General features: G+C 47.9%; 1 long non-coding RNA gene across 2 annotated transcripts; it reads right to left on the minus strand.

The window, feature by feature from the left end:
• Positions 1-202: 202 nt before the first annotated feature.
• On the minus strand, positions 203-9,300 carry LOC134479080 (uncharacterized). 2 transcript variants are annotated; one of them, XR_015620294.1, is made up of 4 exons: positions 8,584-9,300; positions 6,323-6,805; positions 808-3,480; positions 203-697 (listed from the first exon to the last, which is right to left on the minus strand). It is a non-coding gene; the product is annotated as an uncharacterized LOC134479080 (long non-coding RNA). The 2 variants fall into 2 exon arrangements; XR_015620293.1 differs by lacking the exon at positions 203-697 and adding an exon at positions 5,441-5,840 and having other exon boundaries at positions 941-3,480.
• Between the last annotated feature and the right edge of the window lie 629 nt (positions 9,301-9,929).

Below are 9,929 nucleotides of genomic sequence, written 5' to 3' on the forward strand. Positions count from 1 at the left end.
TTTGTCTCTGAGGTGTGTTTCCTGTAGGCAGCAGAATGCAGGGTCCTCGTTGCGTATCCAGTTTGCTAATCTATGTCTTTTTATTGGGGAGTGGAGGCCATTGATGTTGAGAGATATTAAGGAATAGTGATTATTGCTTCCTGTTATATTCATATTTGGATATGAGGTTATGTTTGTGTGCTTTTCTTCTCTTTGTTTTGTTGCCAAGATGATTAGTTTCTTGTTTCTTCTAGGGTATAGCTTGCCTACTTATGTTGGGCTTTACCATTTATTATCCTTTGTAGTGCTGGATTTGTAGAAAGATATTGTGTAAATTTGGTTTTGTCATGGAATATCTTGGTTTCTCCATCTATGTTAATTGAGAGTTTTGCAGGATACAGTAACCTGGGCTGGCAGTTGTGTTCTCTTAGGGTCTGTATGACATCTGTCCTGGATCTTCTGGCTTTCATAGTTTCTGGTGAAAAGTCTGGTGTGATTCTGATAGGTCTGCCTTTATATGTTTCTTGACCTTTTTCCCTTACTGCTTTTAATATTCTTTCCTTATTTTGTGCGTTTGGTGTTTTGACTATTATGTGACAGGAGGTGTTTCTTTTCTGGTCCAATCTATTTGGAGTTCTGTAGGCTTCTTGTATGCCTATGGGCATCTCTTTTTTTAGGTTAGGGAAGTTTTCTTCTATGATTTTGTTGAAGATATTTACTGGTCCTTTGAGCTGGGAGTCTTCACTCTCTTCTATGCCTATCATCCTTAGGTTTGATCTTCTCATTGAGTCCTGGATTTCCTGTATGTTTTGGACCAGTAGCTTTTACTGCTTTACATTATCTTTGACAGTTGAGTCAATGATTTCTATGGAATCTTCTGCTCCCGAGATTCTCTCTTCCATCTGTTGTATTCTGTTGGTGAAGCTGGTATCTACAGCTCCTTGTCTCTTCTTTTGGTTTTCTGTATCCAGGGTTGTTTCCATGTGTTCTTTCTTGATTGCTTCTATTTCCATTTTTAATTCCTTCAACTGTTTGATTGTGTTTTACTGGAATTCTTTCAGGGATTTTTGTGAGTCCTCTCTATGGGCTTCTACTTGTTTATTTATGTTTTCCTGGAATTCTTTCAGGGATTTTTGCGATTCCTCTCTGTAGGCTTCTACTTGTTTATTAATGTTTTCCTGTGTTTCTCTAAGGGAGTTCTTCAGGTCTTTCTTGAAGTCCTCCAGCATCATGATCAAATATGATTTTGAAATTAGATCTTGCTTTTCTGGTGTGTTTGGATATTCCGTGTTTGCTTTGGTGGGAGAGTTGGGCTCCGATGATGCCATGTATTCTTGGTTTCTGTTGCTGGGTTCCTGTGCTTGCCTCTCGCCATCAGATTATCTCTAGTGTTACTTTGTTCTGCTATTTCTGACAGTGGCTAGACTGTCCTATAAGCCTGTGTGTCAGGAGTGCTGTAGACCTGTTTTCCTCTTTTCTTTCAGCCAGTTATGGGGACAGAGTATTCTGCTTTCAGGCATGTAGTTTTTCCTATCTACAGGTCTTCAGCTGTTCCTGTGGGCCTGTGTTTTGAGTTCACCAGGCAGGTCACTTGCAGCAGAAAAGTTGGTCTTACCTGTGGTTCTGAGGCTCAAGTTTGCTCGTGGGGTGTTGCTTATGAGCTCTCTGTGGCGGCAGCAACCAGGAAGATCTGTGCTGCCCTTTCCGGGAGCTTCCGTGCACCAGGGTTCCAGATGGTGTTTGGTGTTTTCCTCTGGCGTCAGAGATGTGTGCAGAGTGCAGTCTCTTCTGGTTTCCCAGGTGTGTCTGCCTCTCTGAAGGTTTAGCTCTCCCCCCCACGGGATTTGGGTACAGAGAACTGTTTATCCTGTAGGTCCCTTCAGGTTCTGGTGGTGTCTCAGACGCAGCGGTCCTGCTGCTCCTGGGCCCTCCTCTACTGGAACCCAATGGCCGTATACAGTTTCCTCTTGGGCCAGGGATGTGGGCAGGGGTGGGCAGTGTTGGTGGTCTCTTCTGCTCTTCAGCCTCAGGAGTGCCCACCTGACCAGGCTGTGAGGTCTCTCTCCCACGGGGTTTGGGAGCAGAGAGCTCCTGCAGGCCGGGATCCGCCGGTTTGGGACTCCCCCCCTACCCCGCTAAATACCGGAAGTGCCCGGTCCTAGAGGAATTTTGCCTCTGTGTGTCCTGAGTTCACCAGGCAGGTCGCTTGCAGCAGAAAAGTTGGTCTTACCTGTGGTCCCGAGGCTCAAGTTTGCTCATGGGGTGCTGCCTATGAGCTCTCCGCGGCGGCAGCAACCAGGAAGATCTGCACCGCCCTTTCCGACATTCTATTTTTTTAAAGATTTATTTATTTGTTATATATGAATACACCAGAAGAGTGCTTTGGATCCCATTACAGATTGTGAGCCACCATGTGGTTGCTGAGAATTGAACTCAGAACCTCTGGAAGAGCAGTCAGTGCTCTTAACCGCTGAGCCATCTCTGCAGCCCTAAATTATACTTTTTTTTTTTTTAACCTCCTGGATAGTTTGAATATGTTTGGCCCAAGGCAGACTCATCTCAGGAAGATCACCCGCTAGTTTTTAGCCTCTACTTGTTGGCTCCTAATAGGAGCCACATTTTCACAATGCAAGCACCACCAATTGAGAACACTTTGCTTTATTTTGATGGAAAAAGATAAGCGGGAAAAACAAAACTCCCTTACTATCAGGAACACCAAGGGAGTTAGGACCCTCTGCTTTCAGCCTTATAGGTCTGGAGTGCCAGTATTTCAACACTCAGCTGCTAATGTTACAGCTCTGAGCCTCAGGTGTTGGGGGACCCTCAGCTGATAGCGTTAAACAACTCCTCAGGATTAGAAACTGTCCACACCAGAGAGCCGGACTTGTTACTCACTGGCAATAGGTTGTCTGCCTTGAGCCTCAATTTTATTAGTTACGATAGGTTCATAATTAAGCATTCCCTGTTCTCTTACTTCCTCTATCTTTTGTCTTTCAAGCCTTTCTACAGTCATAGCTTATTTTTCTTCTGGTACAGCTATTTTTTTCTGACTTTCTTGAGAGAAAATATGTAAAGATTGTGAATAAAAGTAGAGAGGGCTTTGTTATGATGGTCACAGTTGCAATAAGTACTACAATGGCTTTTTCAAGTAGTGTTTCCATCCCCTCAAGTCTATTCCTTGTTCATAAGAGATATGAAATGGAATTTCTCATTGTTTAATGCAGTAAAAGGCTGTCTATATAATTAAAATTGTCTTCTGGGGCTGGCTTACTGTGATTTCCTGTCTCGGGGCTCCTGAATTTTTCCTTGCCTTGGCATGGAGGCTCTTGCCCCTTCTGAGACTCCGAGACTCTTCAGTCTTTCTGGACATCCAGCCAAAATCAAAGAACTGATGCATCCTCTGGAAACAATCAGAGATGAATTTCTCCTCTGCAAATCATTGTCAAATGTCTTTCTGTCCTTTGTGACATTTCTTGTGGGTACCCAGAAATGGGCATACGCCTGCAGGATTAAAGAAAAAACACATACTCAGGACATTCATGTCACAAGATTTCTCTGCATCGAAAAAGAACGGCGATCCTTTATTTCTTCCCTGGCTGCCCCATCATGATCACATTGTACCTCATACATTGTGAATGGTTGAAGGAAAATCTAAGGTTTTGCATTTCAGTTGGTCTCTCAATAAACTGATGATTTCAGTTTTTCTCGACAAGTTTTAATCGCAGGTGGGAGGTGTCCATGTGCCACCGGTGTGGAAAATGGTGATTACTGCAGTAAGGATCTTTCAGGTTGCTGTGGGTTATCACCATCATTTCTCTAATCACAGGGTTCTAGCTCCCTCCTCTAAGGTGGACCCTCAGTGTGGGACCAGAATGCTGCCTAGGCATTGCCTACTGAGAGGGCCCTAGGAAGAGGTGGCTGAGCCCCTGGAGAAGAGCAGGCAGGGCTCTCCTGGAAGTCCTGGAGCAAGGACTGGATCTTCTGGGTCTCTGTGTCATCCCCCCTCCCCCAGATTGTCAACAGTGTCCCTGCTATTGGTTAAAAGCATGGCCTTCTGAAAGAGAAGTGGTTCAGTGATTCGCCTTGGCTGGTGCATTCGCTGTGCTGTTGAGAGGACCAGAGGAGACAGCAAATTGGTCCCTGTTCAGTAGACCTGAATCAACCCTCACAGGAGAGGGCCTTGTTGTTATCAGGCCAAAACAATCTACGGGGTGACCCTAGTCTGGAGGAGTCAATAAATTGAACAAAAAGACACTTTCTGCTCATGGTTTCTATGGTCTTACTACTCTGCAGGATGATGAGTGTATGGCGTTGTCTCTTCCCAGTCTGTGACTTTGTGTCCTGTGCCCCACATATCATGTGTGGTATGCACACATCACATTGGAAAACTCAATCTGAGCTCATTTTGGGGACGAATTTCACAGAAGAGGTCTCCTGTTCACATTCTGGACCTCTGGGGCTCTGGAAGAAGCTAGACCCTGACCAGGCCTAGGGGAGCTCCTAGTAGAAGAGTAAATTAGAGTGGGTAAGAGGAATGGGTCCAGAGAGATCTCATGAGCATGGAGACTCATGGAGTAGAGAAAGGCCTATTCCTAGAAGTTCTTGCTGAAGATTGAGTCATATTTGCAGCAAATGAACAAGGAGCCTTTCCTGCCACGCCAGCCCCTTCTTCCTGGAGCCGTGGGTGAGATGCTAAGTGGTGGCAGGGTATCCATATATCCACATTCTCTGCCACCGTTCATGAGCTCTGCTCTGGGTACTGCTTTTTTATTCACTGTCCAATGCCCACCTAAGACCCACAAGTATTGATACGGACTCTCTTCCAGGCTTCAGTTGTCAGTCTAGTGCTGCCTTCTCACCTGTGAGATGCCTTTTGGCCACACCCCCCTAGTCTCCCCATTCAAATCCACTCATCCTAAGACATCCGAATTGCCAGGACAGGACACTGGGCTGAAGTCCATAAACACATGCTTGGGGAGCCCGATCACAGCTCATAGCTGTCCTATGAGCTTCTGCTGAAGGATTCTGCATAGGAAAGACTTTCTCCTGTCCACAGGTCCCATTCAAGGTTCTGCCTGGACCATACATAGTGCCAGTCCGAATTCCATCATGTCCAAGTCTCTTCTAAGGTCCCAAATGTTGACACAAAGACAGAAAACCACCAAGCACACTAAATGTTGAAGGAACCTGCACACCACTCCTTTCTACTGAAACTAACACACTATCATATTTGCACATTATTGAAGCCCCCCTCCCATCTCCAAACAATCCAGAGTCTCAAAATAACATCCAGCTAGAAGAAGCCCATGTGCTATCAACACGTGGCTCAGGTGGTGCCTTCAAAGTTGTGGCACCTGGCTGTATTCTTAGCAGGGGCCTTCTAGAAAGTTCCCATGGCTCTTAACCCCAACTCCACCCCCAGTATGTACAACTAAATTAAGGGTAAAGGACTGTTTATTACCTTGTTTGGAAGTTTTGTTTATGTTCCTGTTCCTTGTCTGGAGGTACTGTGAATTTAATCCAAATGGTGATTACACAGTTTCCTTCTAGGACAGCCTTCTAGGTTCTTTACCTCTGCTGAAGCCTAGTGTCACCAAGGAAACTGTCACTAGTCCCCTCCCATAGCCAAAAAGTGGACTGGGAAAAAGACAGGGCAGCTGAGCAGGGCTGTCTCTTTCTGCAGTATCTCTCAGCCTCTGAAGTGCTGCACTCTCCTCTTCTCTGTGGGGCTGCTGGGATGTCCATCCTTCTGAGCTTTGGGCTCCACCTCTCAGGAACTGGGAGTGCCTGAGAATTGGCTCTTGCCTGGAGACTGGCTATCAGCCAACATCTCGGGTTGAGGCACACACCGTGTAGCCCATCTGGGATGAATGGAAGTGGAAGAAATGGAAAAGGTGAGCAGAAGGATCCTGCAACCTCCCGTGTAGGTAGGTAGGGCTGCAATGCCTGAACCTTTACCTGCACACACTTCTTCTGAAGAACTACCTGAGCTCTCTGGAGTGGCAGTCAGATGAGACCAACACCTTGGGGTAGAAGCTTTGTCACAGGGAACATTAGGCTTTGCAGAGAATGAGAGGAGAGGAGGGTGAGCTGAAACAAAAACCCTAGGGCCTGGCTGGCTTCCTGATTTAATAGGGCTTTATCAAGTAAAGTGGTAGTGTGTCTCCTCAAACCCATGCCCACTGACCCTACTTCCAACCGCCAAGGAAATTTGGAACTCCAAAGGAAAAATAGTTAAGACCCTTATGTCCCGGTTAACTTGCAGACACACAGCTTCCTCCTGGTAATTGGAACGAGACAGTGAAGCCTGGGACCAGCAGAGCTAAACAGACAAATCTCTTACCTCTTGCCAGAAACAACCACACCTGTCCCTTGGCTTCTCTCTTGGCTCTGGTGGTGTGTGAGCACAGATAACCCTGCTATGGACAGTCTGGAACTGGATACCACAGAGGCCCCTGAGACTATCAGGCTCTTTTAGTCCTTTCACTAACTCCTTCCTTGGAGTCACCAAGCTCAGTCCAGTGGCAGGCAGAGAACACCTGCCTCTGTATTTGTCAGTGAACCATTGAAGCAGCAAAAACCTCTTGCTCAATGGGGGAGGTTTCTTGCTCTTGTTCGCCCCCTGCAGGCGAGCTCCGCAATCCTCACCCTTCAGCAGGCTGCCTGTGCCTCTGTTCCTGGTGGGAGGGGCGATGCTGAATTGCAGAACAGTCCACTCAATTGATTGGCTTGCATCTTGGAGCTGCGAAATTGCACTCTTCTTAGGTGAGCAGAAAAGTCTGCCCGATCAACAGTGCCTGCAGGACAGAACCGGTTTCAGAAGTCCCTGGAAGAAAGGACCTATCATTCAGAGGAAGCCTAAAGAAGCAACCCATTGCTACATGCAAATGCCCAGACAGATCCTCTTCTTCCCTCCCACAAAGACCAGCAGGAGAGCTTGGGCAGAGAAGGCACTTGGGCACTGGTATTGGTGAATAAACTGGAAGCCATAGAGGAGGTAACAGAGCAGGGCCAGTACTGTCCACCAAAATTTGCCAAGGCCACTTACACATACTTTATAGAATACAGACCTTGCTCCTGCAAGATCATTGCACAAATGGAATGGCCCTCTCTGAGTTCCCAGTGCCTGGACCAGAATCCCCAAGAAGAGAGGCACTCCCTGCAGGAATCTCTACTGACAGGAGAGCATGCTTTCTGCCTGAACTCAAGCAGACAGAGAGATTCAGAGATAGCACTGAATAGCATGTCTCTGCATTGAACAGAAGAGAGAGAGAGAGAGAGAGAGAGAGAGACAGAGACAGAGAGAGAGACAGAGAGAGACAGAGAGAGAGACAGAGAGAGACAGAGAGAGAGAGAGCTTCCTAACTTTCTTTTTCCTCTCTTTTCACGATTCAAGAATCTCCTTGAACAGTAGGTGTTGTGAATGTTTCCAAGAAAAGCACTGAGTGCTGCTCTTAAGAGTTTTCTGGATGAACTAATGAATCAAAGTTATCCTGTCAGGTTTTATTGGCTTTTGGGACTTGGGCATGTGCTGCAGCTGTTGGAAAATGTGGCTTTCTGTGAAAACACCCTTCAGAGTTCTACGGGTTATACTTCTTATCGCTCAGACACCAGTTTCTGTCTTTTTCTATGAGGTAGGAATTCAAGACACTGATCCAGGAATAAGAAGTCTGACCTGCCTTTGTGCAATTTATAGCATGGTGGGAGGGGAGAGCCCTCAACGAAAATCCACTTTTTCCCTCAAACGGGGTGAACAGCCCCCAAAGACCTCTCTACTCTGCTCCTGAGGCACTTTCTTCCTTCCTGGTGCCTGGGAAAAGTAGGTCCATGAAGGGAAGAAGCCCCATGCAGGAGTCTCAGCTGACTGGATAGCTTGCTGCCAGCCTCCACTCAGAACAGACACAGGAAAATATTCAATACCATTTGGGAGCTTCTGTCCTCCTTTGATGATTCCATCCCAAGAAAAGTCACAGGAGACCTTTAGTTTATCAAAGCCTTTAGCAGCACCAGATCAGTTCAGATATCTAACCTCTGTCTTATTATCTGTATTTCCAGCCAATAATCCCACGCTATAATGTGCAGTTTTCCTTCTCTCTGAGCTGCTCTTAACTCCTATCTGCCAGCCTCCGTGGCCTTTATTCTATGATTATTGCCCGTGAAATCATCTCTCTCCACCTGGCTCTCTCTCCTGGGTCCCACACCCGACCTGTGGCTCTTCTGTCCGGCTGTTGGCTGTGGGCAACAACTGCAGTTAACCAATAGCACTAAATCAAGAAGTTAGGTCTCACTGTAGGTGCAGATTTCCTTGTTCTCGGTACCAAGCCTGCCTTGGGGGCAAATATTTCATCATGACAACGCAATTCAAAAGATCAAACCCCCAAACAAGACCAACACGTTTAGCCATCTTTCTTTAGTCTCCAAGGGAAAAATGAATGACATTGAATTACATAGACTGGCTGGGATTGGATGGGCCTGCAGTAGGGGGGAATAAAAGCAAACCTCTCAAAACCCACAGTGTCTAGTCAAAGAAATACCCAAAGGAAGCTGAAAAGAAGAAGACAGCAAACGAATTCACAGCTGGAGAGAAAACTTGTGTTTACTCACAGAGGGAGAGTAGATCTCACAAGGAGCAGAGACAGGCAGGCACATTTCACTGAAGCACTTTGGGGCTGACAGGAGGCAATCAGCCAGAAAATGCTTTTGGGGGAGGGTGAGGTTCCAGCAAAGGAAACGGGGAGGGTCCTGCCCAGGAGGGGCGAGGGGAGCCAACTTCCTGGTTGAGGTCCAACTGGGCACTGGTCAGCTGAGCTCTGAGAGGAGAGGGGCAAGAAGATCATACTGTAGCCTCTCTGGAACTCTCTTCCTGTTGGGGACCAGCTCTCCTCATTGCCAACTCCACTTCCTCTTCCTCTACTCCTGGCTGAGAGCTGGTAGGGTCTGTCGACCCAAACAAACCAAGATGTACAGCAAACCAAACGAAAAGAAACCAAGGAAAAGCAAAGCAAAGGCAAATGGTGCGCTCTGTGCTTCGGAGCCTTCACAGTTGCCCCCAAATCGGTCCTCTGGCCAACAAATTCCGTCTGGGTTAAATTTTCAGGCAATGATCGATCGGCTGAAATCCTACAGCCCGGTTGATGAAGGGGGCCGGGAGAGGGGCAGGAGACCGTCAACCTCTGTCCGGTGTGTCGCGCGGACTGGGCGAACAGCGTCCACTGTGCCCTGCTGTGCTCTGGCGGCCGCGCTCTCTGGCGCTCTCAGACTCAGAAGGAGCCTTCCTCACAGCACAGTCAGCCAAAGCACAAGAGCTACCAGTGAACTATTAAAGCAGCACAAACTCCAGCTCAATGGAAAGGTCGCCTTGCTCCCGTTCGCCCTCTGCAGGCGAGCTCCGCAATCGTAACGCTCCTGCCTGCAGCCTGTGCATCTATTCCTGGTGGGAGGGGTGATGCTGAGCTGCAGCCAGGCCAGCTCACTTGATTGGGGTGCATCTGGGAGCCTGCCCCTGCTGCGCCGCGAAACTGCGCGCTTCTTTGGGGAGCTGAAAAGCGTACCGGGCCACCAGTGCCTGCGGGACAGAACCCATTTCCGATGTCCCTGGAAGAAAGGACCCATCACTCAGGTGAAGCTGAAAGAAGCCACCAGTTAGTTGCTACTCGCACGTGCTCAGGCTGATCCTCGACCTCTTTGGCACTCAAAGCAGCAGAGATGCCTGGTCGGAGAGGGCGCTTGGGCGACTACTACACAGCCTGTCCAGAGAGCTGAAAGTGCTAGACAGGACAACAGTACAGGACCAGTCCTGTCCACTGCCTTTTGCCCTGGCCATTGGCACCTACTTCTTAGGGATTTAGGTGCAGGGAGCTGTTTGACCGTGTCCCTTCAGATCCGGGAGCAGTCTAGTCCGCAGGGCACCTGCAGCTTGAGTGCTCCTATCTTCCTGTTCCCAGAGGCCC

Source organism: Rattus norvegicus, chromosome 5 (assembly GCF_021556685.1).
Source record: "Rattus norvegicus strain SHRSP/BbbUtx chromosome 5, alternate assembly SHRSP_T2T, whole genome shotgun sequence".
NCBI classification, from domain to species: domain Eukaryota; kingdom Metazoa; phylum Chordata; class Mammalia; order Rodentia; family Muridae; genus Rattus; species Rattus norvegicus.